This window comes from Neofelis nebulosa, chromosome 8 (genome assembly GCF_028018385.1).
Source record: "Neofelis nebulosa isolate mNeoNeb1 chromosome 8, mNeoNeb1.pri, whole genome shotgun sequence".
Taxonomy (NCBI): Eukaryota; Metazoa; Chordata; class Mammalia; order Carnivora; family Felidae; genus Neofelis; species Neofelis nebulosa.
Genome location: NC_080789.1, coordinates 81,183,929 through 81,202,610, shown reverse-complemented (window position 1 = coordinate 81,202,610; position 18,682 = coordinate 81,183,929). Strand labels below are relative to the sequence as shown.

The window sequence follows — 18,682 nt, the reverse complement described above, 5'->3', positions numbered from 1 at the left end:
GAAGTTCACTCGATCTAGGCTCTGTTCCCCCACAATCTCCACCCCTGTTGAAGTCATAAGTTTCTGAATACGACCTGGTAGTCTAGACACACTGTTGATGTGTTTGTTGTCACGTACAGGATCTTATAAAATCAGAGACGTGCATGTAGATGCAAGCCTGCTAGAGGATTTTGCAAGGTAGATGGTGACGCACACGTCCATGTTTTGTTCGCTGGGCAGAATTGACCCCACAGGCTGTAAGATTGGATACAATTTTCCAAATATTTCGTGTGGAAGAATTAACAATGAGAAAGCCAAACCTAATTGCTCTTATTTCATCAGTTAGTAGCAATAGGCAAAAGTTTCTTTTAGTTCATATACTTGTCTTGAGTTAAGTAACCATTTCTTTTGTTATAAATGAATCTGGTTCTTAAATGTTTGCTTTACTATGCAGTTCTCTGCTTCTCTGAAACTCAGCTTTTAAGCGATTTAAGAAAATTATTGCGTAATATTACCTATTGTCCAAATGGTGCAGGAAAGGAATACCAAACACTTTCAACTAGCTGTTCTAATACTGTCTGTATTTATTTATTATTCATTCAACCAACATGCATTCAGCATGTATTACACGCCAGGCATAGTTTAAACTGAAATAAAGACATTTCTCAGGGACCTCAAGGATTCATGGAGACCCCCCCCCCCCATGTTATAAACTATGACACAGTGAGAAAAATGCTAATAGAGAGGTATACCTCCATGCTTATGGATGAAAAAGTAATAGGAAGATGCACATGTATGTGGGGTGGGGGTGGGGGTGATGTTCATGGAATTTTCAAATACTGAACAGGAATTTGCCAGTTGCCTGAGAGGGGAAGAGCATTTCAGGCAAATGCATCAGACTCTCCGAAACCTTGGAGATGTGAAATAGCCTGGCATGTTTGGGAAACTGCAAAAAGACAGTTAAGGCTGAACCAGAGGCAGTGAGTTAGGGAAAGTAGGGAGACACAATCATAAAGGGGGGGAGAAGCCAGACTGTCAAGGACCTTTTATGTTTATCAAGGAAAGGAGCTGATAGGTGTAAAAAGTCATTGAAAGGTGTTAATCAGAGAAGTGTCCTGATTAGTTTTGTACTTTAGGTACCAGAGGCAATAGTGTAGAATACAGATTCAGGAGGAAAGGAAGGTGGGAAAGCCTGTAGGCAGGGAGGTCTGGTCCGAGGCTAGTGCAACAGGATAGGTTAGAAATGATGAGAGTCTGAAGAAAGACAGAAATTGTGGTCATGGAGTGGATTCCAGAGATATCCATAGACTCAGACTTAATGACCTACTGGGTAAGTGAGTAACAAAGAGGAAGTGATCCTAAAGCTTCTGACTTGGACACTAAAATCAAACCAAGTGGAGAATTGGAAAGAACATAAAGGGGATTTAATGTTGGATAAGTTTAAGGTGTTGGTGATATATCTACTAAACGTGTCTGGTAGGAGCCTAGAAGCACAAATCTGGAGTTCAAGGGAATGGTCTGTGGTGAAGATAAAAAGTCGAGTCATAAATACATGGTACCTGGTATTACAGGAATGGATAAGTGTGCCACGAGGAGTATATAGAGAACAGACATGAGCAAGGACAGAATCTTAGAGGAAAACCAGGGTGTGAAAGGACCTAATGTAGAAAAAAGAAGCCAAGGAGGGGGAAGGAAATAGAGCAAATAGAGATAGAAGGTGATGAAGTAACCACTACATAAAGAAAGGCAGGCACTTCAAATGGAGTTTGGTAAATATTATGAATTCTAGGAAAAATTTGTTGCAATAATAATTGACCAGTGCCCGTTAAATTTTGCAGCCCCAGGGCCTTTGGAGACCATCACAAGACAATTTTCTGAATGAAGGAGGGAGAAGCCAGATTGCAATGGATTCACAAGTGGAAAGGAGAGGAGTCAGTGACAACATCAAGGTTGGTTACTATCAAGAAGTTTGAGTGTGAACAGAGGTAAATGAAGGTAAGCTTTCTTTCCCTCTTCCTCTTTTCCACTTCTTTTCTCTTTTTCTCTTCTCTCTTCTCTTTCTTCCTCCCCCTTCTCTTCCTCCTCCTTGTTCTCTTTCTGAGAAATAAAAGAGTTTTAAGCTACAATAAAGAGGTGCTATTCTAAAGAGATGCTCTTATTAGGGACGTTACTACAAACATCTGCTTTTGGGAATAATTCTTTCATATTAGGTTTTTCTCATCTGTAGTTATGTTTCTAAGGGCACTGATCTGTAGTAAACCAGCCTCTATGTTAATAGCCCTTCTCCCTAAAGCAGAATTCTACTGTGTTTACTTACACAGAAGCGTATGTGGAGTGAAGCCACCAGCTAAAAATTGCAAGAATACTGAAATTGACACTCTTTCAGCTCAATGTGTAAGAGTGCCGTACTTATCATAGTCTTTTGAATTATTTTCTTTATTGAGTCTACTTGATAGATCAAACAGTAACTTTAAAACAACTCAATAAGGATTATTTTGTATAAAGTTGAAAGCATTATGGGTAATTTTATGACAATTATGTATAACATGCTCGAGTCTCTCCTCAGGTTTCTTACATATGTAAAAAGAAACAAAATGCATAAGGTGCTTTAAATCCATATGGTTCTTATATTTGGGAAACTTAAGACTGCTTTTAGATATTACCTTAGTAATCCTCATGGATTTTTAGGTTATTTTTTTTCTGAATTCCATATCATCACCTCAGGTGGAAAGTAAGATATGTGTCATTATGACAAATTTTGCCTCTATCCCAGGAAATGTAGCTCTTGCAGACAGTTTTGGCTGACTACTTGGTTTTGAAAGTCCCACTAAAATGAACTACTCTGTTAACTGCTTTTCTACTCACAGCCTCTATTTTACAGGTGAGAAAACTTACATGTGTAGCTCCACAGAACTTTAGGGCAGAGAAAAATATGGAAGGTTAGGACTGTTTGTTTCTCGTAACCGAAAAGGAGAGTAACCGGAACTGATAATAGAAAGGGTGCCATGAATCCAGGCAGGTTCTATCACTTATTTCTTGTCTCCATTTAATTTCTCTATATTTTCTAATCCTGCTTCCTCTGTATCCTGGTCAGTAAGGTAGAATATGGCCCAGGTTTACGTGCCATGACATTAAATATGCTCAACAACATTAAATACTGAAATTTTCTCTCCACCACAGTTACTAAGCCTTGGGGAAGAGACATTGATTGATGCCAACTCATAGTCCAATCAGCCATGGGCCAGAAATGAATGCATGGTCTACAATGGTTTTGGGGAGTATATCCCTGTAGCTTGGGGGTGGAGTAGGAGTTAGTTAAGGGTATGGCTGTAGACTAAGCAGATATTCCAAAATGTGCCCATCAGAAAAGCTACTCCCCCACCTTGTCCACACCCCTGCCACAAATATACCATTTTATACGTAAGGAAACATTCCCTAGAATATTAAATTATTTGGCTAAGGTTATAAAATGAGAAGTCCTAATCCAGTGCTATTTTGGTATGTGACTTAACTTTCTTGACAGTGGATGTATTAGCACTAAGAAACTACCAAAAAACCAGTTTGCCTCTCTTCATATCACTCTAAATCTCATAGTCCCCTTTCTCTTATTTTACTATTTGTTTCTTTCTAAGAAATTAGAGAAAATGCTACATGTAAGTAAGAGAGACAATTTTTCAAAAGATCCTACCTCGGTAATATATTGACTTATCAATTTGTTTTTATGCTCAGTAAGCATGTTTTATATACAAGTGGGAGGGAGAGTTGTCTCTAGAACATGAGGATGAAAGAATCAAAACACATGACCTCTACTCTCCCCAAATAGGTTTCCTGAATAATCGAGAAAATAATATATCTGTATATGAACAAAATAGACAGCATAAGCAAATGTATAGCAATGTAAGCCAAACTGCATGTAAATTTCTGAGGAAACAGAAAATAAGAAAAAGGATGAAAACTTTGAGTAAGACTTTCTGAAGGCCAATTTTTAACAGATCTTACAGGAAGATAGTGGTTATACCTCAGAGGGTGCACATTTATGGTCCACAGGTCAAATCAGGTTTACTTATGTTTTCTTGAGTAGTACTTTAAAAAAATAACTTAAATTGTAATGCCTTTTTTTTGTGGGACCTGCTCTTCCCATTGAGCCATACTCTGGACCACTCAGTATTTTATTGCATTCTTTACTCTACCATGCCTCACCCTTGATGATATTCCCTGGATGTGGATTGCCACGATGAAAGAAACGTACAAATCATTTATTCTTGGGAGATGAATATATACAAAGGCAAAGAGCTGTGAGCCATGGATATGTGCGTATAAACTAGGGATGTAGTAGAAACAGGCCTCCATGAAGCTAAGAGACTATTGGACTACTGGTGGAATTATACAAATGAAAATGGATAGTTTCAGAGGGCCCGGATGATAGAGGGCCATAAGCACTATGGTCAGAGAATTTAGACTTTTTTTTTCCCATTAAGCAGTTTTCTGTCACTCTAAGTTCCTGTTTGAGAGTTACTTGAGTTATTTGAGAAAAGGTATTTGACTACCATATAATGGTTCAACTTGAGGAGGAAGATAGGAGCTCAAAACCTTTTCGGAAACCTGTAGGAAATAACAGTTTGGATACGGGTGGTAGTTCCGACAACAGAAAGACAGAAAGGAGCACTGACAGGTAAGAGAAAATGGAATCAGACAAGAACAATACAGGAAAAAGAAGTTATGAGGCTGCAGTTTCCACAGAGGGTAAGAAAATTGGAGAGAAATGGCAGAATATAACATTCTGTTACAAAGGTGATGAAATAAATAAAAGCTGGTTTTCATATTAGCGCACAGCAGCTCTCAATCCTGTTCGTGGGTCTATTTCCTGCCAACAGTTACTCATGGCTCCAGCTACTTGACTCTGCTGCTCGTCAAGAAAAGAACAGGCAGCTGCATGGGGTCTTCTGTATTTTATTCATTACAGCTTCTTTTATTTGTTGTTTTAATGTATTTAATTTACTAAATTATTACAGATGTTTTATATTACAATGCTAATAAGAAAAATATGAAAAGATGCCCAACTTCTTTTAAGTCTGGTAGAAGTGGAAACATTTTTCCTTTTGCCTGTTCAAGTTTCAGTTGATCCTTTTTGAAAATGCTGACTGAAAATGGATGGTCCATGCTAATTTCAAGTAGAAGGAAAGAGGAACAAATTTTAAGTGACATTTTGAAGAACTCATTATGTATTCGGCTTTGAGAAGGTTTGAGACATTGAGAATGTCATGAGGACCTCTTGAAGATGATCACAAAATGCGTTACTATGCTTTTCTGGGATCTTCATTACTATTTGAGAACACTAAGTATACAGGAAATGCTTATAACATGCCAGCATTATTTGGTGTTAGTAGTTGTTGGAGTGTGTGAAAATCTTAGACCCAACTTTTGTGGGTGGCTTTTGTGGGAAGTACACTTCATGTTGCACAAAGGGAAATAGTCTCCCCAAGAACTGTATTTATGTGTGATTCATATATGTGGATTAGAACACTTAGGGGAAAAGCTCAACAAAAGAAAGCAACTTTCCCTCGGGGCTTCATGATTTACACAAATTAAATTTGTCACTGTTAAGACAGATAGAGCAGGCTCACTTAAGATCGAACGCTCCAAACCCTGCGCTGCATTAAAGCTCATGAGATAGCCACAGGTAACTACATTAGATTTTCTTTGAACTGGTCCTCTAATTGGAGCCCTGTCACTGCAGAAAGCAATTGAAATTTAATTAAGGGACAGGAAACTCCCAAGGCTAATTTTGTCCTGGAGCCGCTCTGTGGGTTGTCTCTCAGGACTTCAACAGCTGTTGAGTGAAGGTTTTGGCGCGGATGCTAAAGGCTGCCCCTTTAGCATCTCCCAATGAGGCAGCTCCCAATCATGCTAGGGCATGATGGCTTATTTCTAGGTAGGCTAACTCTCCACCTCCGTAGACACTTTGTGTTACACTGATAGACTCCTGTTTGCTTTGATGCAGTTTGTAAGGGCACCTTCAAATAAAGGCCAAATTTAATCATTATAGAAGTAAGTTCTTTAAATTTAATCGTGATAGAAGTAAGTACTTTAACAAAGAACTCGTTTTTTCTTTCCTCTATTCCATTTGTAAATTTCCTGGTTGTTTCTGATACCAAATCCCCCCCAAATAGTCAGGTCATCTGAACTTCGTGGAGAAAGCTGAGATGCAATTAAGTGAGAAAATGTAGAAAATATCTTCGCAAAGAGTGAAGAAAACTTAAGATGTTATCAAATATTCTTTTAACAAAAACAAACTTCTTGAGACACATTTATAAATTTCTGTAAGATTCATGCCAAGAGGATAGCAGAACTCCACTTCTTCCCATAGCTCCTTGGAGTAGACCCAATGTGCTGTCTTAGATAGGAGCATGTCTTGCTACTCTAGTGGATTTCTTTTAACCACTCCCCAGGCATGAGGAGGATCTTTAACTCCCTGATTGGCTTAGATTATTTGGAACACAGCTGATTTTTAGCGATCCAATATACTAATCTGCAGAGCAACATTGTATAAATATCATACCTACTGTGCAATGCCTCCGGGGAATAATAAAAACGTTGTATTAATCTTTTCATAATATGAAGAACTTAATTGCCAATGAATAATTCCTATTTTGTCATATGATCCAATATGTACATAACTACTTGCAAGTTGAACCGGACTAAATTTTTAGAATGGCTGAAGTCCTGAAGGTTCGATTCAAAATGACAGAGTCATGCAGTGGTGAAAGCCTGGGTCTCAGACTGAGTGATGTCAGAACTACCCTTCAGGTATAAAGCAAAGATTTTGAGTGCTGCTCTTGTTGGCATGCTTTCACTGATACATATGTTTAGGGACATCAGATGGAGCAGAGGAGAAATGTGGTGTGTTACTTCGAACATATAATAAGCCATTGGACAACTGAAAGACATACTGGGGGCCAGCACTGACTGAACTCCTTTAACTGTTCCTTTCTTTGGGAAATATAAGGGGGGTGGGGAGTTGGATGGGAATCGTTTTGACCAGATTGCTGGTGGAGGCTAGACCTTCACGCTGTACCAATACGGGTGATGGTGGATGTTCAACTTTTGGCATCGTTGGCAATCTTTGCATACGGAGGAAATATGATTAGTAAATATCCCCAACTCACCAATTCTGACCTTCTCAACATTGCTGACGCTTCTAAAACTGGAAGTTTTACTTCAAATGAAGAAACAGTGGAATACTTCACTCTTCTTCCAAATATGTTGTTTGGAGCTTAAGAATCTCTCTGACATATTGTTACCATGTTACTGTGTGCTGTAGATGCAACAGACTGGTTAAAGACCAAGTCTTAACCGCAACCATGTATTTCCTTTGTTTTATATATTTAGGTCAGATGCTAAACATAGCTTTAACATATTTTCTTTGTGGTTTAATTTCCTTTGTGATTATTTCTTTTATTTAATGGGAGTGTAAAAATGTCCCAAGGACTAAAAACAAATTGCAGCTCATTTTTAACATAGGCACTAAGAGGTACTCTGTTAGTTTGCCTTTGGGCCAAGATTAAACTTTCAGGATCATTTCGGGTTAAAAATGCAACAGTGAGACATTTACATTTTCTTAACAAAACATAGGGGACTATATTCATGTGGCATTCTTTCATACCCCCTTGGGCCCAAGTCTTATAACAAACAAGGAATGAGAAAATGTGGGCTCCACAGTGACTCTCAGTATATCTCTGGGCTGCGCCTCCCCAGAGTTGCCCGTGAGGCGCCTGCAAGCAGCACCAGCCCGTAGCTTATAATGACTCCCCAGAGATGTGGAGGGATTCCTGGACATGTAAGAAGGAAAGGCAAACTAAGTCATCAGGGCAGCACCCCAGGACCACCATGAACTTCACAGCAGTGCAACGAGTGATGTGTGTCCATCTTCTAAGTGTTAAAGCTGCAATGAGGTTTTTTCATTACTATCCAGCTTATTAATGTGTGTTTGCTTCTGGCACTTCATTCAGTTTATGCCCTGATAGTGAACAGGTCTGTTTTAATGGTACGTGTAATTCTCATTTCTCAGTAGAGGTGTTGAAATATTTGCTTCTTAAACAAGACAGAGTTTTTTTTCTTTCTTTCTTTCTTTCTTTCTTTCTTTCTTTCTTTCTTTGTTTTTTTCTTTTTTCTTTTTTTTTTTTTTAACAGTCACTTACCTGTTCATTTAGTAAATAGCAGAAATATATATTTTTATCCTTTGGCCATTATGAACATAAAGTATTCATCAAATCCTAAAAGGCATCCTTAATAGAATATCCTTTGATTTTACCCAGGACTTAATATATTTAACACCTGGATAAATTTAGAGTTCTTTTGAACTAAATGAAATCACTGAGAATCTAACAGCTACCAGACAGCTGTTAATAGTTTTAACAACTACTTGCAGTTGCCCAGAGGAAAGAAAATGTGGTCCATATAAAAAAATGCAGTGAATTACAATGGGAACAATGGTTTAACTTTAATAAAGGGGAGACCTGTTTATTTTAATAGGACTAGTATTTCAATTGTTAAAAAATTAAAAATTATCATTTTAATTTCCTTGAATTAAAAATAATCCCTGAAGAAATAAATCCATGAAAAAAATTAGTAATGGCTTTCTTCCTACTCATATTCTCATTATGGTTGGAGAATATAGTTTGAAATGACATAGATATGTGCTTTTCTAAAAATATTTTTATTTGAATTACAAAATGCAATTTTTTTCTAAAATTATACTGAGAGTCAATATTATATTAAATGAATGGCAAGATAAACATACAGACAATCTTAAACAGTCTCTGTCTTTTTCCAGGAAGATGTCGGATATTTAAGGAAAGGAAGACATAATTATTAAATGAATATTAGTCTAAAAATATGCAAAATTAATCAACAAAATCAGGCACTTACATAGCTGATTTTTTATTTTAATATTAATAAAACTTTCCTAAGTTCTTGTTTCTTCACCCAAGAAAGGTATAATCCCCTGTACCACTTACCTAATTTGTGAAGATGTATTTTACTATATAAACAAATAATTGGGTATAAACATGATTACACAGATTTAATTCACAATGTTAAAGACTAACCATGCTGATTTTAATAAAAAATATTTCCCTAATAAAATCTTATTACTAACCTTTTTTTTCATGAAACATGTGTTTCCACCACTTCCAAAGACCTGGTAATCATTCATGCAAATGAAAAAAAAAAAAGTGTATGTTTTCCATAACACGCATAAGTTGTTCCACAAACATCTGGTAACGAAGCTTTGAAAGCTGCTAGATTCTGAGCCAGCCCAGGTGTTCACTACAACATCTCTAGAACTCAGCAATTGCCTGCAGTAATTTGTTGCAACTCGTATTGGCATTTTTACGGTTATGATGAGGCAAAGGGTGATGACATCATGTTCTAATGTTACGAAGGTGCTGTGAATTCGGTGTGAGAATTCCATCAATGAGTGATTGTTACTGAAATTGACTACATTGGTGGCCATCACATTTTGCCAACTGCAACATCTGGGCACAAGTTAGTAGTGGCGCACCTTGTAAATAACTTAATTGAAATTAATTGCCAGAAGTTTGCAGCACCCTAGGTAGTTTGTAAGTACCATTTCTTAATCTGCAATGTTTCGCACTCGGAGAATTTTGTATTCTCAGATTCTGTTTTAGCAGTTTGGGATGAAAGTGAAAAGTGTAGAAAATGTGTGACGAAACAGCAGGACCACAAGGAAATAAACATTATGTATGAGGAAGAAAACATTGCTATCTGTATACCTACTTTCACTGATAAAATATTTTTCTCACAGAAGTAATTTTAAAATTAATGTATAAAGCAGTTTTTTAAAAAAAGGCAGTTGAATGATTAGACATAGGTCCCTATTTCCCCAGAAAGAAACATCTAGTATTTTGCCCATGTTGTAAGTATTAAATGCTCACTGTGCTGATATAAACGTGTGAAATTATTATATACTATAAAACCACATATTTGAAGAAACGAAGAAGCTGTTCGGTGGAAAAACTAGGAGACTGAATCGGAAATACGGGTCCTGTCGTTGCTGCCATATTCTGAAGCGTTTAGAATAATTTTCTAGGTTATTCATAGCTTCATGCATCATAAATCCAAGGAAAGGTAACCAAAAAATAACAAGGATACTGTAGTCAACAAAAATGAATTTGTCAATAAATAATGATGTCAATTCCTTGCTTCTTCCCTTCTTCACTCCTCTTACCTTTGAATTTTTGCTTTTTAAAAGACATTTCACGAATGGAAAGATGATTAAAGATATGAAATGTTGGTAGTTTAAAATTTGACATGAAAAACCAGTTAATAAAGTTTACATTTGCCTTGAAAGCACCACAGCTTATATATTATAATATAAACTTCCATAATGCCCACAATATTTCGGAAACTTTTATAAAATCTGTTTTAAAAAATAACTATTGTTTTGTTCTGTATGTTCAATAAGAAGATCTACAAAATTAACTTTTTTGACTTTAATGCAGGAAGAACTTTTTCTAACTAGTGTGATTCTTGTTATTTAAAGAAAAATTCTGCAACTTATATTTTTTCCACCCCTACCAAGAAGGTTAAAGCTAATTTTTTTGGTAAATCAGTAGTTATCCTGAGCCCACACTTTCTGAAACAACCAAATTGCTTTTTCTGCCCTTTTCCCTTTTATATTTCTTTGCTTTTGTGCTTTTGCACTTGCTTCAATAATCACTTATATCTGTGTTTTCTATGTAAATTAAAGTAGATAGGGGCTAGTTAATAAATATTCTAGAATATCTAGGACTACCAATTGGTATTCTTTCACATAAAATATTTACAATTCAAAAAATCTCTTCTTCTGAAAGGGGTGGGATATTTCAGATTTTATTTTTTTCTCCCTATAGCTCACTATAACAAAAAATTATACTTTATATAACAATATTTTGCTTTGTTTTTGATAACAGAGACCCTTATGTTCACACGTGAGCTTTTGATATGACAATACAACCTAGCTATTCCAAAAAAAGAAAGGATTTGAATTCTTTTTTGAACAAAAAGAAAAAAAATTGTATCTCTATACTTATTCATAAAAGCAATCTTAGCGCTTTGTCATAATGGACATATTGTTCAGGCAAAGTGAGTTCAAGGCACTCTGCAAATGTAAGAAAGGATTCCATTTAATCTTTGCTTTTGTTAGGAACAAGCGTGGAGAGTACGGGCAAAGAAGCAGCTTTAACTTATGGTTTTAATCTTAAATGTTTGAATCCCTGTAAGTTTCCCTGAGGTTAATATTTTAATGGTATCAGATCAAATTAAATAGAGAATATGTGGAAGGAATGGCAGGCAATTAACAGAGCCATACAAAATCAATGACAGTTGCTTTTTAATCACATTTCCACTCAGCTGTTTTTTCCTACAAATGAATATATTTTACAATAAAAATGTATAACTCTTTGGAGCTATAGATAGAGCTATATGATCTTAGGATAAATCTTTATGATTTAAGGAATAAAATAAGTCCCTGTTCTTAAGGATCTTGCTATTAATAACAACAGCTACATTTATTAAAGCTATAAAAGAGCCTGAAGTAGAGAAGTGAGTCAGGGATTTTTGCTAATGAGTTGCAGAACTGACTATTCCAGAAGGTTCTTAGGAGGCAGTCCTGAACAGTGCTAGAAATAATGAACAGAATGTGATTCAGATACTGAAGGCAAGCTAAAAGAGATTTCTCAACTGGATATAAATAAATAGTTTTAATTATTTGATAAAGCATTTTTCTTGCTATATTCCACCATTTTTTTTTTCGTACATTGTGGTAAGAGAATGATTTCAGTCCAAAGCAATCGCAATGGCCCTGAGAAGGTCCTAATAACATTTGGGTAGTAGAAAGGTTAGTAGCGTGGCAATTGATTTTGAAGACGTATTCTTTCATTCCATTAATTTTGTAGCACCTATGATGCTTCAGGCCCTCTACCAGGCTCTGTGGATATGGAGGCCAATAGGCTACAGCCTCATCCTGTACTTTGTGCTTATAATAACTATCCTAAACTATTGAAATATGTTAGTTACATTTTATTTTAAAAGACAGGTACAGAGACAACAAAGCAGACCTACAGTGTTAGATGTCAAGAGAATAGTTATGCTTGGAGAAGATGGGAGATGGGTAGAGAAATGAAGGGTACACAAAAGAGGCCCTTGAGATTCTGGTAGTTTGTTTTTTGATCTGTGTGTTGGTTCTATTTGTGGTTCCATATTCACTTTGTGAATATTCATTGAATATACGCTTATAATTTGTGCACTTTTCTTAAGTTATATATTTGTAAAAATTTACATAGAACTAAGGAGAAAAAAGAGAGAGAACTGTTTAATACATATTTAAAAGATATGCCCTCCTTTTTCTTTGTCAACCAAGTTTCGTCATCTTTTTGTTACTATTCAATCCACTACAACATTCTAGTATAGTCCATATGATAGGGGTCTCTATGAGATTGCTAATGACAGAATCACCATCTCTCATGGCCACTCTTGGCTTGGGTCCTTTTGACATTTTAACCATTCTTTCTTTTCTCTAAATAAGATAGTTCAACAAAAAATTTTTATCTCCTAATTTGACTTTTGTGACACCATACTCTTCGGGTTCTTTTTCTAATTATTAAATTGTTCCCTCCTACCCCCTTCACTAGATTTTCTTCTAAACATTCCTTAGATATTGATGCTCTGTTTTTTTTTTTTTAAATCTTTCTCCTTGTTTACCTTCTTCCAGGGGAATTTGATTCAGAGATTTTATTTTTATTTATTTATTTTTTTTGTTTGGTTGGTTTTGTTTTAACTACAGTCTATTAATAATGCTCAAATCCTTATCTCCACCTCCAAAAACCTGAGATCTAGTTCCATATTTTAGATTGTCTACTTGGCATTTCCACCTATTTTTCATATAAATATCCCAAACTAAGTAAGTTCCAAACTCAAATTATTGTCTAAACTCCAGAAGTCTCATTTTCTCCTTTATTTCCTGTCTCAATTAAGAGTTAATCTTTAAGCCAGTCATCCAAAGTAGATATTTCTGAATAATTCTCTATTCTGTCCTTTCTCTCTTTCAATTCCCATATGAATAAGCCACCATGTTGCTATTAGTACCAATTAAATATTTCTCAGATTGAGCCTCTCAATTCCATTGAAATAAGTATAGTTTGGACCCTCATTATCTTTTCCCCCCAGAATATTTTTATATCCTCATATGTAGATCCCCTGCCTAAGATGTGAAAATCCTTCTCACCTGTTTTTTACATTGTTGCTGGAGTCAGCACACTGCTATTATGTTTGCAGCACCATTCAAAGGGAACTTCCTGCTGGCACAGCACCAGGAACACAGTTGGCTAACTCTTCTTTTAACATCTTCCTTTTGAGATGCAAGAATGGCTAATCTCAGCAACAGCACTAGAATCCAAGGAAGGGTGCCATTCACCTGTCATAATGTTCAAGAGATTTCCATTGGTTATAGGGCAAGTGTAGCCATATTTTAAAAAATGACATCTCATATGTATTTTAACTAAAATTCAGGAGAATGTGATCTCTATAAAATGACAGAAGAGAGCAAGTATATAAATTGAGACAAAGGGAGGTAATTAAAAAAGGGCAAAATTTCAAACTAGTTGAATTAGAAAAGAGGACATTTAAAAAATTAAAAATGCAATGGGATTTCAAATAATCTTCATAAGAAAAGCAACAGTGCAGAAAATAAAATCAGCATTTAGAAAACAAATATGGAGAACAAAGCGTGGGAGAGGAGATGATAGATCTATATATTATCTATTATAAACAAGAGTGTAAAGACAATATGTCTTTTCATGTTATCTCCTTGTTCCTTAGAACAAATTTCTAATTGTAGACATATTGGGTCATATGATTTAGAAAAGTTTTAGAATGTGTTACCAAATTATCTTATCAAATGGTTAGATTTATTATTTTACCAATAGTGACTACAAAAACAAATTGTTTCCTATCCAAGCTCACACAACTATTACAAATCTTTTAAAAAAATCTTTCTTACCCTATTTTAAATCCCATTAATGTTTACCCTTAATCTTAGAAAATATTTTGTATTGGACATCTCTTTTTTTATGTTTATTTTTGAGAGAGAGAGAGAAGGAGCATGAGGGGGGGTGGGCAGAGAACAAGGGAGACAGAATTCGAAGCAGGATCCAAGTTCCCAGCTGTCAGCTGTCAGCACAGAGCCTGACCCGGAGCTCGAACTCACACTCACAAACCATGAGATCATGGCCTGAGCTGAAGTCAGACACTTAACCAACTGAGCCACCCAGACACCCCTTTATTAAACATCTCTTAAGAATGTTTTGACATTTGCACCAGGTTTGCATCAATAATTCCAACAAATATTTAACTTTAACTCAGTGTTGAACTGCCATTGATGCTCATTTCAATTTTTTCATTATAATTTCTTCTCCCTTTTATTGTTTATTTTTATGCATTTCCCATTGGACAAGGACACATCTTTAAAAATGTTTTCATTAAGAATATTTAGATGGTATATTTTCTGACCCCTTGCGTATATGAGAATGTCTTTCTGTTGACTTCATATGTATAGGACAGTTTAGCTGAGTTTAGAACTTTTGAGTAATAGAAGATTCTCTCAAAAGTAGGATACATTGTTTTCTTTTTCAGTGTTATAATAAAGCCCAGGGCCAATCTGATTTTTACTCCTTTACAGGCAATCTGTGTTAATGGGCTGCTATGTTGTAGAATATTTTGTTTTGTCTTTGAAATTTAAAATATTTATCCTAATATGTCTAGGTATTAGTATCTTTTAATTAATTTAGCCTGATTCAGTTATTGAACTATTTCCATTGCAAATGTACATGTTTCTTCAGCTTTGAAAAGTTTTCTATTATAATATTGGTTAAATTGAGAAGAAGAGCACAGATCAATATTTACTCACGGAATTGAGGTGGGGGGAAAGGGGGAAACGAGTAATAGAGGTATCAGGCCCAGAAGTTTTTGTGAGTTATTTCTAATTATCAAGCAATAGGTAATTCCCATGTGATAAATTTAAATTCTTTCAGAATACAGGGAAAGATAGAAATCTTCTCAATTCATTTTCTAATGCAAATGTAATCTTGGTAACAAAATCAAAAAAATAACATAATATGATATAACTGCAGAAATCTTTCATAAATATAATACAAAAAAGCCCAACTAAATAAAATCTTTTTAAGTTGATAGTATATTACCAAATACACCAAAGTGAGGTAGGGAATTTTTTTCAAATATGGCTTAATACTAGAAAACCTATTAATATAATTTTATCACATTAAAAGAAATTATATGTTCATTGCAATAATACTGATCTTCTTAAATTGGACTAGATAGTTGTTCTCTTGACATTACTTTTCTACCCTTTTATTGCAGAGAAGACGCCACAGATAGAATTTGCCAATAAGAAGCCCTGACATGAGATTTATTGGGCATGAGAAGGAAAGGCCATTATTCTCTGGAGGCAGTTGCAGACTGACAAATGAGCACACATGAGATTTATACTGCTTTCTCAAGAATTCTTGAGAGTTACCTGCTGTGGTGTTACAAACTGAAATCTTTACTTTTGAACTCCCTGACCTTTGTTTCCCCTGTTTTTCTAAGAGTTGCATAAGCCCATGATTCCTATACTAAACTCTTGGCACCTGAATTACATGGAGTGCCTTCTGTGTTCCTGGTCGATCCCTGATTGATAAAATACAGAAATTATATTTGATAACATTCAAAATCCAATGCCTAATCCAACTTATGTAATATATATCATATATAGTAGATCAAATTTAACAAGTACATAAAAAATTAATAAAACTTTTCTTAGATAAATCTTGAATAAGTGGAAAGGTGTACCTCATTCTGGGATGTTGAAGATTCATTATTATGAAGATATCAAGTACCTTCAAATTAATTCACATATGTAATAAAATTTAAATGAAAATTCTCATCAGAACTTTTTTAAATTTTAAAACAATTTTTTAAAATTTGATAAAAATTTCATAAAGCTTTCTTGAGAAAATAATGAGCAAGACTAATTATTTATGAGAAAAGAACAATGCATAGATAATGGCCCAATGAACATTAAACCAAATTATAAAATTACAGTAATTAAAAATGCAATACAGTGCCATGTCACCATAGACACAGATCAATAAAAGTAGAATAAAAAACACACAAATAAAATCTAGTATACATAGGAATTTAATAATAACAAAGCTGTATTTAATTTTTTGTTGTTTCTCCTCCACCAGATTAGTGAACTCTACTGATGTGTTTCAATTTTTTAATTGACAAACAACTCCAATCCTCACTCCCTCATCAACTGCTTGGGGTTTGACATTTGGGTGCCTAGAATAAATTGCTTACAGTTCTTTTCATCCAAATAAGTGGGCTTTTTTGAAATGGTTCTTGTTCGCAGCCTTAAATATATATTTGAAATTGAAAGACAATACTGTTAAAAAGTCCATACTACCCAAAGTGACCTACTGACCCAATACAATCAAAATCCTATCAAAATCTCAACAGTTTATTTTGAAGAATCAGGGAAAAACATCCTAAAATTCATATGGAATCTCAAGGGACCCCGATTAACAAAACAGTCTTCAAAAGGAAGAACAAAGTCAGATGTCTCATTACCTCCTGATTTCAAAACTTACTGCAAAGCCATTCTATTTAAGAGTGTAGTATCGGCATACAAACAGATATACAGACAAATGGAATAGAATAAAGAGTCCAAACTACACTTTTGCACTTATGGCCAAATGATTTTTCACAAGGGTACCAAGACCATTAAATGCGGAAATGACAGTCTTTTCAACAAATGGTGTTGGGATAACTGGCAAGACACCTACCAAAAGAATGAAGTTGGACCTTTCCCTTACATCATATACAAAAATGAATTAAAATGGATCAAAAACCTACACGTGAAGAGTTAAAACTATAAAGCCCTTAGAAGAAAACATAGGGGAAAGTCTTTATGACATTGGATGTGTCAATGATTTCGTGGCTATGACACTAAAACACAGGCAAAAACAACAAAAAATAGATAAATTGGACTACATAACATAGTGTGCATACTACATAATACTAGCGTGCATTAAAGGGCATGATCAGTAGAGTGAAAAGGGAATGGGAGAAAATATTTGCAAATCATGTATCTCACAAGGGGTTAATATTTAGAATGTACAAAGGACGACAGCCCAAAACCAAAAATCCCCAAAGAACCCAGTATAACAATGGGCAAATGACTTGAATAGATATTTCTCCAAAAAGCTATACAAATGGCTAACAAGCACATGAGGAGATGCTCAACATCACCAATCATTAGGGAAATACAAACCAAATCCACACGAGATAGTACCTCACACTGATTAGAGTGACTGCTATCAACACCCCCCCCCCAAAAAAAAAAAAACCAAGTGCTTGTGAAGGTGTGGAGAAATTGGAACCCTTTTGCTCAGTGAGAATGTAAAGTGGTGCAGTAACTATGGAAAATAGTATGGTGCTTCCTCAAAAAATTAAAATTAGAATTACCATATGATCCAGCAATTCTACTTCAGGATCTATACCCAAAAGAATGGAAAACACCTTTGTGAAGAGATATTTGTATACCCATGTTCATAGCACCATTACTCACAATAGTCAGATGGTGAAAACAACCCAAGTGTTCAGTGACAGTAAAACTGATAAACAAAATGTGATATATACATTCAGTAGACTAGTATTCAGCCTTAAAAAAGAGAGGAAATTTTGACACATGCTAAAACATGGATAAACCTTGAGAACGTTGTTAAGTGAAATAAGCCAGTCCCAAAGAAACAAATACTTGATTCCATTTTTATGAGTTACCTTGAGTGCTCAAATTCATCCAGACAGAAAATGGTAATTTCTAGGTTCTGGGGGTCGGGGGGAGGAGGGAATGGAGATTTATTGTGTAATTGGTACAAAGTTTCAGTTTTGCAAGATGAAAAGAGTTTTAGAGATAAATGATGATAACGGTTGCACAACAATGTGAATGCATGTAATACCACTAAACTGTACACTTAAAAATGTTTAAGATAATAAATTTTATGTCTATTTCATCATAATTAATTAGGTACATATGCAACTAAATATATATTGGAGATATATCTATAAAAGGGAAGACCAGAGATGTTTAATTCTCTTATGCTTTCTGATGATAACTGTAACCTCGTTTCCTGGCACCTCCCTTTTTCCCCTTTAGGAGAATACTAGCCAATGTTGTGACCTTTCCCACTGCCAGAAATCTTGGGACTAGCTGAATTTTCTACTCTCTCCTTGTTTTCTAACAAGTCAGTGTGCTCAGTGTGCTTCTTAAACTAGATACCATCCTTCCCCTCATGTGGTTTACAATCCAGGTTGAGGTGTATAAACAGCAAAAGGGGCAATCATAACAGAATGTGATGGTGTCAATTTCTAAAATGTTCACCCGAAGTCCTGATGGTACTGAATTCAGTAGGGCTTCCTATGGTAACTTAGCAGATGTAGGTGACTAAGCAAAGTGATGTTAAGAATAGCATATTGCCTTGCAGTTCGAATTGGACATGACATACACTGAGAATATCATATGCAATATTCCAACAAGATAAAAGGCTTATTTTTGTTTTAAATTATATATGCATGAGAGCAG

At 35.2% G+C, this 18,682-nt stretch overlaps 1 long non-coding RNA gene across 5 annotated transcripts in view; it reads right to left on the bottom strand.

The window, feature by feature from the left end:
- Window positions 1-543: 543 nt before the first annotated feature.
- LOC131519815 (uncharacterized) overlaps window positions 544-18,682 on the bottom strand; it is a 32,997-nt gene continuing 14,858 nt past the window's right edge. For 2 of the 5 annotated variants that reach the window (XR_009265810.1, XR_009265806.1), the window contains 3 exons: window positions 13,265-13,453; window positions 9,137-9,178; window positions 7,152-7,294 (listed from right to left, as the gene is read on the bottom strand). This is a non-coding gene — a long non-coding RNA (uncharacterized LOC131519815). Of the gene's footprint in view, window positions 2,077-4,960; window positions 5,141-7,151; window positions 7,295-9,136; window positions 9,179-13,264; window positions 13,454-18,682 lie in introns of those variants that run through there. The other 3 variants (XR_009265807.1, XR_009265808.1, XR_009265809.1) reach the window with 3 other exon arrangements.